General features: G+C 36.9%; 1 protein-coding gene across 3 annotated transcripts in view; it reads right to left on the bottom strand.

Annotated features, from left to right (window-relative positions):
• Positions 1-17,574, bottom strand: part of SEMA3C (semaphorin 3C) — a 118,114-nt gene that overhangs the window by 52,623 nt on the left and 47,917 nt on the right. The gene's annotated exons all lie outside the window — the stretch shown is intronic.

Genomic DNA, 17,574 nt, shown 5'->3' with positions numbered 1-17,574 from the left:
CTGAAGTTTATGAATGCAGAAAACCCACAAGATCAATAAGAACTATATAAGAACATTTTAGTTCCTTTTCCTAACAGGGGGCTTCACTGAGAAAAGGTTTTTATCATTTTCAAGGTCAAATTTCACTTTGTCCTTCATCATCATGTGTGGCTTACTTAAAAGAAAAAAATATTCACTGAAGCCTAAATGTGTCTGTTTATTCAGTTGTTTGTTTACAGGTTTGGACCAAACTAACAGAACTGTAGAAGGAGCTCTATTCTTCCACATAAAACTTGTTTCAATAAAGTGAAGTGAAAACATCCTTTGATCTCAGCAGTGCAGGATCAGGCCTGTTACAGGAATAGCATAAGCAACTGCAATATAAGTATTACTTGCTGCCTTCAAGAAAGCTCAGCCTTCCAATCTTTGCTTGGCCAATATATTTTGGCCTCCAGTCAGATTGTTTTGCTTTTCAGTAATTACAGAAGGGCGATTTCTCAAGAGGTGAGAGTGGAAAAATAAAACCTTAATAATCAATTTGTCTTTGTTAAAATATTTAACATATAATTATGCTTTCTTTCTTCATGAATATTAGGATTGAATTTTGTTCCCTGTGACTCTGAAAGGGTGACAAATACACCGTACTTATGGAAATGAGCTCTGCTATAATGGATATTCATAAATGTAAGATCTGAGCCCACAGTTCTCAGCTGCAAACTTCATCTGGGACAATATGGCTTGTCACTGTTGCTAAAGATTTCTTAAAAGTAAAGTTTTTTGCTTACTCATTCCCTATGGAAAACAGTAAATGTCTTATGCAAAATTAGTTGTCTGAAGCTATCGATATTTTATAAAACAAAACTCTCAAAACAGAAAAATTTCTGTATACGTGCTCTATTAAAAAAATGCACCAAAAGAAGTGTGCCCAAAGTATGCACCTTCTGCAAAACATATATTTAGCTGAAAGCAATTTTTTTAAATAATGTGGAGAGCCATTTTTAATAGGAGGCAAAAGTTGGATTCATACCTGTCTAGTAGAGAACTAGTGATTGAAAGAACACTTATCAGAATATAATTTCCACTGATAAACATGATACATAAGTCAAATTAATTTTTTATCATTGTTAACTGGTTTCACAGGAAGATGAAAAATATCTCATTACTGAAAGGCAATTATGTTCTGATTAATTTAGATGTGAGACAGCTTTTAGGAGCTAAGTTTCCTACATGCAGTTATTTATGGTAATATAAAAAAAAAAAACCAAATAGTATTTATCTTGTTCCTTGACAAAAGATAAACATACAATCAAGATTTACACTCTGTGCCTAAAAAACTGAAAAAGAACTTGTTAAGAATATATGAAAATTGTTCAGAAACTGAACCTTCTCCTAACTGTACATTTGATACACCAGGAAAGCACAGATAAACTGGGAGGGTTTCCCACTCAGCACGGGGTAAATGTGAGCACAGTGATTGCACACCAGAATGTCCCTCCTTACTGCCCCACTGGCTGACAGTGGTGACAGTGAGAACACCATGGCTGATGTAAAAGATCATCAAGATCCCGATCATTGCTTTCCAACAAGAGACAAAGACAGAAACAGATTTCCACCACTTTCATTTATCAAGATCCATTATTTTCTTGGAATTTCAACCTCTTTGAAATGGTATTATTCTTTCCAAGGCTCCTGAAAGATAAACTGCCTCCATCGAGTTGCTGATGCAAAGAACACCTTATGCCAGGTTATTAGACTATGGAAACTCAACACCATTCATAAGAGGAAGGAAAGTTGTGAAACAAATACTCTCACACTGATTTATTAGTTTTATTTATTATAATGCTGAAGCTTACAGTTTATTACACTCTCTAGGCTACTCAAGCAAGTAGGGAGGAAATTTATAACTAATCAAATTTTATTTTCATTCAACAAAATTTACCACACAATCACACAAGAAAATTTGTTTTTTTTAAAGATTTAATATCTGGTTGTTGTTGTTGTTTGAAGAAGACAGTGGCTGTATGGTCTACATTCCCTTTCATCGCACTCAAACAAAAGTTTTTGGCAAAAAATGAAGTAGACATTTACTGACATTCAGAGCAATTCTATTCCATGCTTTGAGAATTTAAACAAACATTGAAAGCAGTAAAACTTATATACAGAATGATGCTACAGACAGCTCTCTAATTATTAAAAATTTTATTTGACAATAAAACAATAAACATGTAACTTTTATCCTTAATGATGCAAAAGTAATCTTTGCTCATAGTTTTACTTCATCAGTTGTGAATTTTGCCTTTCCTTAGGGATAAAACCAACACCAACTTGATCCCTACTGTAAGAAATCTGATCTTAGAGGATAGGTTGCTTTAACAAAGAAATAAAAGCTTCAGTGAAATATCTTTCCAGAATTATGCTTATTATTGAACTGCACATTTTGGAGATCCCAATGACTCAGAGTTTTCTCTGTACACAGCTTACTGACAATTAGACAGTTTAAGTCCTACTCTTTAATTATCTTTCTAATCCACCATAAAAAAAAAAAAAAGAAAAAGTCATGTTCTCACAGAAGAAACAACAAAATATTTGTGTAATATCTATTACTGGCATCTCAAAAGCCTTTGTAACAAACGTAAATATTCTCACCAGAAGAAAACAATTCCAGCTGTTAGAGACAGAGTATCAAGGGAGGCGTAGTTATCTCACAGCCTATTATAACCAAACTGTCCAGCCTGCACAAGGCTGGATAAATGAGCTAGATTCATCAGGTAGTCCTCTGAACGTCTTATTTAATCACTCGACCTCAAAATTTCATCACTCCTTAATTCAAATTCACTGGAAGCACAATGTTGAAAACAGCCTGACTCTCGAAGAGTAAGGAATATAATAATCTCTAACATGTAGAGGGAAGACCCTAAGTGTCTTCCTTGGCTGACATCTTATAAGGATGTTTCATGCATTTGTTACTGAAATTAATGCAATTTTTAGCAGGACCTTCCCAAAATATAATTTCCTTTTTGCAGCCTCATATAACCACTTATTACTGAACATTCAACATAATCAAGAATGATTTCAGCATAATCAAGAGCTATCTTTATGTTGCAGGGCTTGGTAAGCTACAGCCCTAGCATGCAAGCCTAAGTTCAAAGCACTGAATTCATCAACTGATAAATTGTGAATAAACCATGACACGTGAGACTCTGCATGCAGTTCTGCCTGCACTCTGCCATCCCTGGATTTCCAGCCTAGCAGGGCTTCTTTCAGCAAGCCCAGGATGGTCTGTCAAGCTTTTAATTTAGGTTCCCTGGTGGGAGAGTGCAAGAAATAATATGCTTTCCTCCTCTTACCTGCTGGCATAAGGATTCAGCCTCAGAAGGCTGTTTATGGGGAAGTTGAGAGCAAAGGCAGAGATTTGGTGTCTGTGCTTCAGAAACAAGCAGGGAGTAAAGCACAGCAATCCATTCACACACAGCACCACAGAGATGGGCACAAACACAGCTTTCCAGGAAGATGGGCTCCATCTCCCCAGGGAACCTCTGCTGCCCAAACTGGCATGGATTTTATGTAGCCTTAGTGATGTGGAAGTCAGCAATAGAATGTTGGTTTATTTTATTCTCCTGGAGTGTGGGGTGCACAAATCAGACGCCTTGTGTACATCTAGCAGCAAGCTCAATGTTAGCCTCTGATTATGGAGGCTGTAAAACTCTCTTAAGCCTCATTAAACCTTGAGTTTGTGCCAAGAAATATGCCAGCCTATGCCAAATGTGAGACTGCAATGTAAAATTTCACTTTCTAGGAACTGGAATGAAACCAGTTCTCTTTTTTTTTTTTTTTTTTTTTTTTTTAATAGAAATTAGTATTTAAGTAGAACAATGTTTTTGCTTATAGCATCAGATGGAAATGGTCCCCATTTGCCCACAGGTCATGTTTAAACAGGTGAAAAAGTAATTTGGACATACAGACCTAATGCATAATGTTGCTACCATTGAATGGAATGGTTAAGTATTTTAAGAATGTGAGTGATATCGGAGGTATTTCCAAAGTTACCAAAAATAATTAAAAAACCCCAAAACAAAAATACTTCAGCCAGAAGAAAAGGTTTTCTTTATTTTAGTTTAAATATTTTCCTTTCTACTTTATATTTACAAATCTCTCTGTTTTGTAACATTTTAGCAGAAAGCACTGTGAAAGATTTAGTTAAACGATATCAGATTTCATAAGAATCACACTATTTTAATTATTGTTTCCTTGGCTTTATTTTTAATTTTTTTAGTGTAAAGACATGGAAGAAAGAAATAAATGCATAATTTTTAAAGTTTACACAGTATTTGTGGAAATAGTCTGCTATATTACTGCAAGTCTGAGAACATCAGTGACTACTTTTTCAATTTCACGTACAGAAAGAGAATAAGCAAAACCAGGATATTTCTTTTCAAAACCTGAGAATGAGTCACCTTTGCACTGTCAATATTCCTTTTCTTTGAAGACATATGTATTGATTCCTTCTGCTTAAGGGGCCGAGATAAGGGAGCTGCTGAAGCACTTTGCCACTGCTCATGCAATGCTCAAACCAAATCCCATCCCTCAGCCATTCTCAAGCAACCCCATTATGAATGGGGACACAGCCATCTCACCAAAGAGCCATAAGCAGCCACATGTGCTGCTAGTCAGTCCCTGGTGTCCCTTAACCACACAGGGCCCAAAAAGGCTCAGAGGGACCTCTGACCTTTTCTTTATCTCTTGTTCATGCATGAGAGTTTTTACTCTTTTCTTTAAAGCTGTTACAATGAAATCTGGCTTTTTGTATAGGAGGTAATAACTTCATAAGAACTAGAGAGCAGAAATGTGCACACTTGCTTGCTTCTGAATCCATCTGAAAGGAGTTTAATTTATTATTATTATTTATTTACAAATATTTAATATATTTTATATTAAATATATATATTAATGTATTAATATATATAAAAGTATTTAAAATATTATAAAATATTTTTATTTAAAAAAGAGCAAGTGGAAGGGGAGAAAATATATTTACAAGTGCTCATAAAATCACATGCTAACTAATTAACAAGATCATTTGAACAAGAGAGAAGAATGGAGTTGAGATAGTACAGGCTGAAACAGAACCCTCATTTTGCCCAAAGCTAAAATGCATAATCTGCTGGAAGGAAATTTAATTGCTGCATTTGGAATGAGAGTAAATAACAATGTAATGTCAATGATATCTAAATATGATCTGGTTTAAATGTACACCCTGAATACTTGTGGGTGTATTTGCTACGTGAGTTGAAAGTAAAATTTAAACGCTACTGGACTGAGATAGTGAAGTCTTTTATAAAGGGAAATCATAGCACCAAGGTGAAGTCTTTGGAGAATCAGGCCCAGACGTAGCTCTAGTTTGTCTGAAGAACAATTTGTCACCTTGAGCAGCTCAACATACACATTAGGAGCAGTAAAACACTCAATAGCTCTTTGTGAAGGGGACCATGTGTTGATAGGAAAAGACATACCAGTTAGCAGTTGACCTTAAAGCACAGCATTCACATATGTCAGTAGATTTTTTTTTTTTTTTTTCCCCCACAATTTGCAATAAAGACAAAACTCCTGAAATCCTGGTAACTCACAGACTATATAAAAATTGCAATTGAGTATTAACTGCCTTTTAAAAAGTTGTGCCAAAAGGGAAATAATTCATGACAGAGTGCTGTTTTATTAAAATTACCAAAATCTGTAACAGAATTTTTCATCTTTTATTTAGTACTTTGAAGGAAAAAGGAGGGGCAGATCCTCTGAGGTGTGGGCAGCTGCCAGTTTTGTGCAGAAGGAATGTGCTTTCTAAGCAAAAGCAAACACACGAGAAGAGAAAGCCTCTTACTTGTGTGTGGCAAAATGTATTAACATGGCTTTGTGGCACACTTATCAACCCAAGACACCCCACCACGTTCCATGCCTCTTTATTGAAGCTTCAAATTATGAAGAAGAGATGTGATTTCATTTTCACAGATACTGTCATGTGAAATCATACCACATTCCACAACAGAAACTCCACTCCAAAACAAAGAGGAAAAATGTGTCAATGTTTTCCAAACTGCAGTTACACAGCTATCCTAAGTCTTGCCAAATATTCCAGCACTGAGATTCCTTCATTGAGCATTATGCAAGACCACCCACATCCTTCAACCATCTAGTCTCACTAAGCTGTAGACACTTCTGGGCATAATAATAACTTCAGGTTATTTCTCCATTTACCTCACTGTAAACCTTGAATAACTCCTCCAAAGTCTGTATAGGCATTTCAATATAAACACTGAAAAGCAAACTTTCTTTTTTTAGAACATAGCATAAAGATATACTTTTATATAAATGCAATTTGCACACTTTATTTCAGAAGATGCTACAAATACTGCCATTCTACAGAACTTTTCAGAAGATATCCTATTGTTCAAATATTACTTTGTTCTTTTCTGTTCATTATTATCCTGTCCCAGCCTTGTTCTCAGTTTTGGTCCCAAAACAAAAGGGACTACTTTGGCAAGCATGGAGAGCCATAAAGACAGGCCAACTGGGTTTGAGATTACTGCAGCTGAGTTATCCATGTCAGATGGGAGCCAGTCTCCTCCAAGCCTTGTGTGTAACAAGCTTGTGTACAACAGCTCTGCAGCATGAAAGCTGCTCTCCAAGAGCTGCATACTTCAAAGTCTGCACAGTTACACAGAATTTACCCTTTGGTTGCTTTCCAAAACCCATGGAGAGAGAGGGCCCTTGCCACACAGCCCAAAGGCTGCAGAAGTTCAGCCTGGGTGCACACAATGGCTCTGCCATTGGCACTGGGATGTTTTTGTTTTCCAGATGCAGGAGTGAGAAGCTTTTGGTTGCCAAGTATGACATTATTTTTGAGACAGAGTGAGGGAAAGAAAGCCGCACCCCTGGAGAAGTCAGACAGATTCCACATCGTTTTACTTCTGGGAGAAGTATATCTCTTCATTGTAAACTCTTGTGTTTTCTCTCTTCTCTTTTTTTTCTAGTGATCACTAATCACACCATGGGAAGAACGGCTGCACTTCTTCCTGTGATGCTCAGGCACACAGAGAAATGTTCCAAGCAGTGATCAGACTAACTGGACAGCTAAACCCCTGACTGTATGCAGACACTGAAAATCTCTAAAACAAATTTACAGAGAGATAGGGAAAAATGGAAGAAAGTAAATTATTGTAATTGTCTGCCCAAAAAAAAAATCATAAAATAATTAAGATTGAAGTTCGTGATAGTCTCCAATTCAGAACTGGGCAACAACATGAGATCTGGGAACTGTTTTTCCCTATCATTATCTTCCTCTCATTTGCCACTAATTGGTTGGCCACTGAGAGAACAAGGTCTGAGTTGACTTCTCTTTAGTTTTGCATTTCATTCAGGCTATTTCTTTAGTGATAAAAGCAAATCTTTTAAGGCTTAGCTTTAAGTACCTGACTATTTACTCCCCACAAATAGATAGGTCAGATGATGTCAGCTCAGACATTTTTGAATATTGGGAAGGGAAAGAGAGGAACAGGGAGAGTGTAAGTAAGGTTGGATCAAAGGTAGGTTATTTTATTGCTAGAATTGTCTTTCTTTGCAAATTTATCTTTCTGTTCAATCTAAGTGAGTGTTTTGCAGATGTATCCAGATAGTCTGTAGAAAGTGAAGACAGAATTTGGCTTTTGCAAAACTGGCAGCTACTGGGGAGATGTTTTGAGATGTTAATGCATCCTCGCTGATGGACCAACAATCATAACACCAAATTATAGTGAAGATCTATCAAATGTTTCAGAATAATCAACACCTGAAATAACAAAAGTATGATAGCAGTCTCCCAACTTCTTTTCAGACTGAAAAAGCTCTTAGCATCAGCTCACATGCAGTCCTTTTCTCTCTGAGCATATTTTCACTAGGCTGCCGCATTATTTATTACCAGAGCTAATAAAAATTCATTGAGAAAACACAGCTCATCCACTGAAAAAATTCACTATGATTTCTCTAATAAAGTAAGAACCCACTTCACTCTAGCAAGGCAGACGAACACTTTCCATTATATTCTTTTCTCTCCCTCAAAGAGTAACCTCCCCAGAGATTCAGCAAATCTCTCTATGTCTACAATTGACATTATTGCCCTTGCTGCAATAATCCTTGCCTTTATTGATGTTACCAACTGCACTGAAACTTTAGCCATGCTACTTTATCCACAGATCTCCTTAAAACATATTTTTCCTATCTTCACTACTCACTTCTCACAACTACTCTGTACAAAATAGGGTAATTTAGTATATGCAGGCTTGGTTACAGTTTCATTATTATTATTATCAATTTAATCAAATTAGGATTAGCTATCAGGCAAACATCAGGCATAAAGAGATCAAACTAAATCCCAGTGCTTAGATTTCATTCATTCTTCATTAAAATAATGTAAAATTTACCCAGTTATGAGCTGAAAAAACTTTGGAAGGTGGTATTTCTTATTCAAAAGAATTACAGTAATAAATTTGTTTCAGTTGACTGTTGAACTAAAGGGTAGTGTTTTTATACACAAAAAAAAATTGAATTGAGTGGGATACTCATAAAAAGAGCCAAATTGCCCATAGCAAAGCCAAGCAAAGAAGTATGTGGTGTGGTGGGTATCACACACAAATAGGTAAACCACTGCTCCTTTTTTGGGGTGCTTTTTTTTGTTGTTTCCTCAGTATCAGTATGTCAATGGAATGCATATACCTGGTGTCTACATATTCTTGTCTATATATCAGATATTCATCTCTGTATACCAAGTCAAGATAGTTAGCAAGCTCTGCTTTACATCTGGAAAGGATAAAAGAAACACTTATTCTCACTCGACTATGTGAGAAAACAAAGCAGCTGGAGGTCAACAAATGGCATCCCCTGCTCAGTGAACCTTCCATGAACCCCTAGTTCAACACTATGCCAGAAGGGTCATTATATTGGAGATAACAAATTTCCCCAAAAGCAACTGCCATGCTCGATTCCACAGTCATGTCACAACTGCATTTATCCAAACCTTCCATTGTTATTTCTATTTACAGAAATTTTAGAGTAATAGAATACTTTCCCACAATATTGTTAATTTCTTTTCCTCTATTTATTTGTTGTTCTGTATGCTTCAGTAAAGTACCCAGTGTACTACCCCTTGTAGCCTAATCTGAGCTCTTGGATTTAATTTTATTTTGCAGCTGCAAGGCCACCCAAACTTTTGCATTGACAGGAAGCAAGTTTCTTTCTGGATGCGGGTGTTTGGGATGCTTTCTGAAGCCAAAGAAAGTTTGGTTTGGGAGAAAAGCAAAGGTCAGTTGGTTCTTTTTTTTTTCTCTTGAAATAGATTTTTCTGGTATATTAAATGCATTCAATCCCATTGGAGGAACAACCATGTGATTTCATCAGACTGAACATTAAGTGTTTTTGGTTTTTTTTTTTTCCAAATTACTGTTATGACCCAACCTGCTTCATTGAATATGGGGTTTGGCCACATCCCCCAGAGGATTTCAGTGGTTGGACACAACTGGAAATTATTAATTTCATCATCACATTTTTCTGCTTGTGTTGCTGAATATCGTGGACTGTTATGACTTTCATATTAAATAAAATATTTTTTTCAATATTAAATTAATTAGGACATGAGGTGAGTTTTGTTCAAATGTAAACTTTAAATAAAAATAAAGTATTTCCAAGCATGTGTGCAACGAAAATTATTTCACTTAAACTTAATTTTTTTCTGTATGGATTTGGCTCTGTCATGGCTAGGTGTCATTTATAGGATGTGGCTGTCCCTACTGCTGGCTCCTGGGAGCAGGAGTGCTCCAAGCCTGCAGGCAGCCATGCTCAGTGGGCAGCACAATTGCTGTTTAAACACACAGAACAGAACACAAACGTTTTTCACTCTTTTTCGCACCATGAAGACTGACACAAAGAGTGAATTTAGGAGCACATTCCAGAGCTGCATGCTACCATCAATCTTCAAGTGATCACCAGCTGGTATTTGGGTGCACAATAAAAGTCATGTTCAGTGGGCTGAGCACAGCCTGGCGGATTAGAGTCCTCTCAGCTCTAAATCCTGTTCTGTGGTATTTTGCTTTTTGACTTTAGACATGTCACATAAACTCTCTGACTTACATATGTGAAGTGAAGGTAACAGTTTGGTACTTATTTGACCAGGTCGTTTTTTGGATTGCACTTTGTAATGTACAAAAAAGCCTTTGAAATGAAAATTAAATAGCTGGAGGAAGTTATTTCAAATGTATTTCATATGCAAAAAGAGGTATTTTTTGTTTGTTTGTTTGAAGTCCAGATGCTTCAGACTTAATAAACTCGCCAAAACTCTGGTTTGGATTTAAGAGATAATTTTTAAACTTTTCTGTTTATATTTAATCTGAATGGAAAGCCATTAAAATAAATAAACCTTCTGCAGTCACTCACTCCATGTTTAAACTAGACTTGCCATATTTATTCATCAAGATGACCATTTAGAACTTGGCCAAAAGTGGGGAAAAAGTGTAACAATTCTCTTGTTTGCATTCACACAGATAGGAAAAAAAATAGATAAAACCTACTTGTTTATATTCAACTTTCAGTTATAAAACAGCTCATGATTACAACACTATCTCTTTCAGATAACAGAACTGAGCAATTAATATTTTTGGATGTGCTGAGCAACAGCAAGGAGAAAAAAGAAGACAAATCTTTGCTTCCAGGTAAAAAGGCAGAGGAGTCAAGATGAGTAACATACTTGATAAAATACTGTGTCAGCCTCCTACTTGTGCAGTATAGAAACTGGAGGTTCAAGCAAGGAAGGACTCAATCAGCAAACCAAACCTGAAGGGTATTTAATTCCTGACAGATTAAAATTGGCACACTGCAGGCACGGGACAGGAAGTGGCAACAGGAGACAAATCAACCACAGTCATCCCCTTATCTCCACAGTAAACTACTCACTGTAGCAGAGATGGTGTAAGTGCCCTCAGCATATAACCCCGTGCTCTTAATCATTACACAAAAATTGCATTAAAGGCAAAAATCATAGATTGTGTCTCTTCTGTATGCCCTGTACTTGCATTTTGGAAGCACAAGCAAAATAATACGGCTATTCATTTAAAGTGCAATGTGCAAATAGGTGCAATATGTGTAATGTGCAATGGAACAAAGGAGATTTGTTTCATGATCAGAACAGGGAACTAACTATATGTCAGAACTCCTGGGCACTTGCTCTCTGACCTTGAACAAATCTCTCACCCTCCATTTATGTCAGTTTAACCATCTGCTATATGTTTATAACAACACTTACCTGTCTTGCAGAATTACTATCAAGTTCAGTTAATGTATGTTTGTTAAAAAAAAAGTTAAAGGCATTTTAATGTTCAAGGTAGTATTCTAATTCAAGTTCCTGCTAACTGCTTAGGCTTATTGCATAATACATTTAAATCACTCTATTTTACAGGTACACATGCTTTAGTGTTCCTCTTTTGTATAAAGCAAGGCTGCCTAATGCACAATCCCTTTTAGCTCCATTAAACAGATGTCATGAATTTGATTGCTGTAGAAAGAAAATATCTACAATGTGATTGTGACAAAGCAAATAGAGACAGTTTTGAATAGCATTTAATCAGAATTTGTTTACTAAAGGCATGCTAACTTCAGTAGATTTGGCTGTGAAGAGGAATGCCAAATAGTGACCTTTTGAACTCACATTGAATGACAAATATTTTCAACAGGTTTAAGTCCTTTAGCTGGTGTTTATTAAATAGGGCTTTCTCTATTATACAAGGCATATTTTGACTAGTTCCCTTAAATAGCTTCACCTTCATAGCATTTCACAGTATATTTTCATATTTATATTTTTACAAACTGTTTATCAGTTATAAAAACTAACATTTATTCTAATAACTTCTAGCTTTGTTAAATGATCTCTCATAGCTGCTCCTCTTGCTCAGCTCTGTTTGCTATTCCATGCTGGGTTACTGGGTGGTTTACTGGCACTGAATGTTCCTAGAAGAAGGGGTCTCTTACATCAGATGCAAATTTAGTGTAGAATAAATAATTTAAACTTATTTTTATGTATTTTTGATGGCAATCTATTATAATGCCTAAATATTATCACTGAAGTCACTACAATCTAGCGATACTGATCTTCCTTTTCCATTTGTGCTACAAAAATTATCAAATCTACTCTTGCTATTTGAGTATCATTAGCCTGAGAATTAAAACACTTTACACAACACTGGAATTTATTGTCACTGACCAGTGTCTGTTGATCTGATTTTTGACTGCATCCCTCTGAACGTTCAAGTCTCAACACCAATAAAACAAACAGAGAACCACTGGCATAAAATATAGTATTAAAGCATTAAGAATCAATTCTGAACTTTCCAAACAACTGTCAGAAATTAAGTCTCCAAATTTATCATATTTACCAGCTGGCTGCAGGTAAAATTTAAAAAAAAATGTTAAAATATAATCTCATGGTGAGAAATGACCTAGAAGTTCAGATGCTTGGGCTCTAGTCCTGGTATTATAAACTAACCTAGAGCATGAACAATTATCTTCAGAAATGTCATCCTCAGTTTGGCAACAGCAGTCAGACTCTCCTGGTACAGGAACCCTAAGGCAGAACTGAGGAAAGCACAAATATCCAGCTACTTTTGAGAATATTTCAGGAAATTACCCTTCTGTCTTTTTTTTTACAGGTATCACAGACAATTTGGTGCAGGTTGGTAAGGACTGACATTGCATATCAGGCTCATCAGAGAACTTAGGCAGAGAAATGATTTTGTTCTGCATGCCAATGCACCTTAGGCAGTCTACCTGATGCAAAGAGAAACTAAAAACTGCGCAGGTTTCTCCACATAGTACACTTTACATCTGTGAAAATGTCTGAATATGAGCTTGGCTGAATTTTCCTGAATTAATGTTCTGAATTTAGGGTCTTCATTCCCACCTAGATGCCAGCTTAGGTGCCTAACTGGTCTATTAAATTCATGGATATACTTCCTTGCCATACTGCACTTCCTTTACTCCAGGCTTTGGTCATGTCATAACTACTTTCATGTCTTTCCTCTACAGTTAAATTCTGTGCAGCAATGCCATTTTATGTTCCAAAATAGGTCCTCCAAAAGAATTCTCAAACACATTTCATAACAAAGGAAACATGTTGGAATGTGGGGAACTGTGCTGTCCCTTTAGTACAGCTTTCTGTTTCCCATATGCTACAAGAAAGAGATCATGCAGATACGAGACCGCTGTGCCCAGAGGTCTAACTCCTGAGTCGAGCCACAGGAGGCAAAGTGGGCTGTCCCAGACCTGTCACTGCCTATCGATGGCCTGTCCCTTTATCATGACAAAGCAGTGCCTGCTTGTCTAGAAATAGAACAATGCAGAGCAAATGATTAATGATTTACAGCTTCTGAGATAAAGTACTCGCAGAGAGGTCCATCCTTCAGTGCTCCTCGCACCAAACAAAATGGTCACAAATCCTGCACTGCCAGAAAATGCATCAACTTCTTCAGGCTTAAAACACTGATGCCTTGTGAAGGCTGACCTAGAACAGAGACTAGACAGAGTTAAAGAATACAGTAGGGATTTATTAGGATGCCTCAGTGTATCCACCTTGGCTCCTCCTCCACAGGAGCCCAGCCGGGGCTACACCCAAGATGAACCCAAAATGGTCACAAAATGGACAACTGGTCACGGGGTCTCTCACTTTTATAAGTTCCGGTCTATTTGCATATTGCAGTTAATTGTCCAATGACAGCTCTAGCCCACAAAGTCCCATCCTTCTTGTTTTTCTCTTTTTAGTCCACGCTGTTTATGCTCTTGGACCTGAGATTTGGATAATTTTTCCTTGGTCCCCAGCTACAGAAGGAATTGTTTTATCTCCCTACTGTGTGAAGAGAGCTCACCATCCCCTAACAGGAAGCTCAGAACTACAGACTAAAGTGGCACAGAATATGAAAAATATAAAAGCTAAAACCTGAGGCATCAACATGACAAGATGATGAGGGCAGCGTACCTCAGCCTTGGGCATGAGAAAAGGGAAACCTTAACAATCAATGACTACTCTGGAGAGAAACATTCTGGTGAATGAGGGAGAAAGAATAGTAACACAAGAATCTAATTCATCCAAACCAACATAATTTTCTCCTTTCTTATTGATTTCAACCTTCTTCTGTAAGTTCCTGTTTTGTTTTTTCTCTAATGACTACAAAAGAAGTCTGAATTATTAACTCAGACTAGATATCAAATATTTACACGATGACATAAGAATTTCCTGAATATGATAAATTTTAACCTCCTCAATATGATTAAAATACAACTTTGCCTCACCTGGTACCTCAAGGGACAAGTGTAACAGACAGTAAAAAACAAAAAATCTGAAAACAGTTAACTAAAGGGATTATTTGTTTCAATGATTGACTTTGGCCACTGAAATAAAAAAGATTCTTAATTTAAAGTTAATTCTCTTTAACTGTAGTGAACTCAAATGTAATTGTACCAAAACCTCCAAGCAGGACAGAAATCACACAGACAGGAGCATGACAAATTAACTTATTGGATTTATCACCTTAGAAAGTAAGTGACATATGAGGAGAGGAAGGAAGGGACGACAATAAAATATCTGTAATTTGAATACATTTGAATTCATTTCCTGGTCACATCAGGTACTGTCTAGTATGCCCCTGCCCTGTGCACACTAAGCCAAAGCAAACCTGCATTTTTTGCCCTGAAAACACTATTCGTAGAAGCAATCAGAAGGTGACTTTTCATAGATGCCAAACAATAATCATGCAAGTAAATGTTTGCAGCTTCTGTCAGCTGCATGTATTTAGATGCTGCTCACAGATAAATGATCACTGTCCAGATCATGTGATTAATACTGGTTTTCTCCTGCTCTCTAATAAGGTAAAGGACTATCCTTTCAGCTAGTATGAACTTCTGCATACCAACTGAGATGGTAGAGAGCGCAGATCCAAGTGACAACATTTCTTTTTCGAAATTATAAAATGCTGCTGCTAAAAGACAGTTTTTGTTCTATGTCTTGGCCCCCAAATTGTTCATATGCTGCAAAAATTCTGCTTCAAGTAGGTGATACCAAAAATCCCTTTAGTTGTTCATATAGGTAATTTTAAATATCTTGCAGAGTTATTTATAAATATTGTATTACTGTAATTAAAATAAGACCTATCAATTACATTAATTAATAATGTTCGTGTGTGGATGTCTGCCTAGCAAGTGAGTATAGAGTGCAATTTGTTTGAACTGTATTCCTCTGCTGCAATGATACTGTTACTCAGGAAATATTAGTACTTAGCTAGATTTAATTGAGCAAAGAAAACTATGTCAATGGCCTTGGGGAAAAATTCTAGTCAGAAATAAGCAAGTAGTTAAATAAGCTTGCCTCCATACTGAAGAAAAAATAAGAATATAAAAGGCATAAAATAACTGTTCATTATTAGATATGAGGACATAAAAATATGCATTACCAGTCTGGAATAGATAAAATATTGAAATATTCCCAGAATCTCATCTCTTTTGCTATACTGATACTGTTTAGGTTTTGCCTTTTTTTTCTGTGTTCTCTGTATTCTTCACGAATATATTTGTAGCTCTGTAGTCTTCTGTGTTAGTGACTAGTTTTCCCAGTACTTTTCCACGGCATTTTCCTAAGCAGAAAGACTAAACAAATTCCAGAGCTCCAAGCCCTGGGAGGTACAAGGTTCTCTGCTATCTTGGTTCTTCCTGGGAACCAAGGCTGAGACCAACTCTTCCAGATATGTTCTCATGGACAAGGTAAAACTTGTGTTGAAGGGGGGTTCCAGAGAAGGGGCTTGACCTGGGGGGAACTGCATCACTACTTGTCCTCCTCATTGTGCTTTTTATCAATTATGCTAATTACCTACAAAAAATGCACTCACCCCTGGGCAGGGGTGGGCTTTTATGTACATCTTTCCATAACTGCTCCTGAAGGCCTTCAAATAAAGATCCCCTTTTATATTACCTCCTTACTAAAATGATCTCAAGTTTCATTTCCATGTTGTGCAAAAGGCATCATTTTGTCAAGGTAAAGAGCACTTAATTGTTGTGGGTGTGTACGTCAGCACATCCCACTGTGATAAGGGCCATGTTATTTCTGATTCCATTTCATGACACAGATGATGATGATGTTCTTACTTCTTTTATCTCAGTTTGTGAATTCATTAAATCAACACATTTTTCCTATGTCTTGCCTCTGAAATTACAATGAATAGTTTATAAAACTCAAAAAAGAGATCACAGCTTGACTCAGCTTGTAGCTGGCATCAACCAGGTTCTTTGTACTGAAACAACGTATTTTTGTAACACACACTTCTCAGATTAACATGAGCTCTGCTACTGAACAGATGCAGAACCATAGGTGCACCATTACATCTGTCTACTTCTCCTTCTGGCTTTGGTCTGTCTTCTTTATGTGGATTATAAACTTCTCAAGACAGGGCCACAGACAGCAGCTTCTGCATGCCTGTGCAGAAGGACAGGGGTGGCATATTACATAACTTCAGTTTACTGCAATATCAATTAAAAAAATAAAAAAGAGTTTTATAGTGGCTTCAGTACTTTGGAAAGTATTATAAACACCCCTTGCTTTTTAATTAGTTCTTTAAAAGTGCTTCTGGCAGAAGGATTTTATGTCCCCAGTTTGCATTTGGAACTGACTGAGCATTGTTCTTTCTGGAAACTTTGGGTGCCTCCTGTCTGGTTCATCTGCTGGGGGGTCCAGGGTAAGTATGTTATCATTGCTATTGAGCCACTCAACCATGGTAACAACCCAAACCAATGCCAAATCCTCTCTGGCTGTTAGGATTGCAAGTAATCTAAGCATCATCTTCTGGAGCAAATCAGCGGGCAAGGAAAACACAGGAAAGTTATATGTAACAACTGGCTTTGAATATTAAGCAAGGAAGGTCAGTAGAAAGTCAAAAATATCTTGTATGACAGCACAAACCACAGCCCCAAAGTCAGGATTGCCACTAAGTAACAACAGACCTGTAAACATTCTAGGAGGAGGAAAACAAGGGGATTCTTCCAAAAACAAATGGCTCCATCACCCTTTCTGACTCAGGGAAACATAAGCAACTAAGAGGGGCTCAGAAGTTCCATATTAAGAATTCCAGGTTAACTGAAGGTAGGGCATAGCTTGCACTAGTCTCTCTTTTGCATTAATAAAGCTGAACTCCAAAGATGTGTGAGTTTGTACATTAGCTGATTGGACAGGCTGGGCAGAGTCATACAGTCTGCTGCAGGCATCTGAGGCACTGAATTTAGGAGATCAATTTGTAGAAGCTCCCTATATTCTCACTGAGAGGCAAAATCAGATGGTTAAAGAGAGAGGGGAAGTAGCTTAGATTCTCCAAAGCTCCATCTGCGACTGCCATGATTTATTGATGCGAAGCAGAATCCAAAGAGGTAACTCCACTTTACAGATGTCAGTTTGCTTGATCAGCCTAAAATCATACCTAATGGTGACAATTTCCCAGGAAATCTCAGAACAGGTGGAAACTGTAACTCTTTGGAGAAAACACCATGGGC

This window comes from Onychostruthus taczanowskii, unplaced genomic scaffold (genome assembly GCF_017590055.1).
Source record: "Onychostruthus taczanowskii isolate IOZ18803 unplaced genomic scaffold, ASM1759005v1 scaffold23, whole genome shotgun sequence".
In the NCBI taxonomy this organism is placed as follows: domain Eukaryota; kingdom Metazoa; phylum Chordata; class Aves; order Passeriformes; family Passeridae; genus Onychostruthus; species Onychostruthus taczanowskii.
The sequence above is the reverse complement of the archived record's forward strand: the minus strand, read 5'-3'. Positions and strand labels throughout refer to the sequence as shown.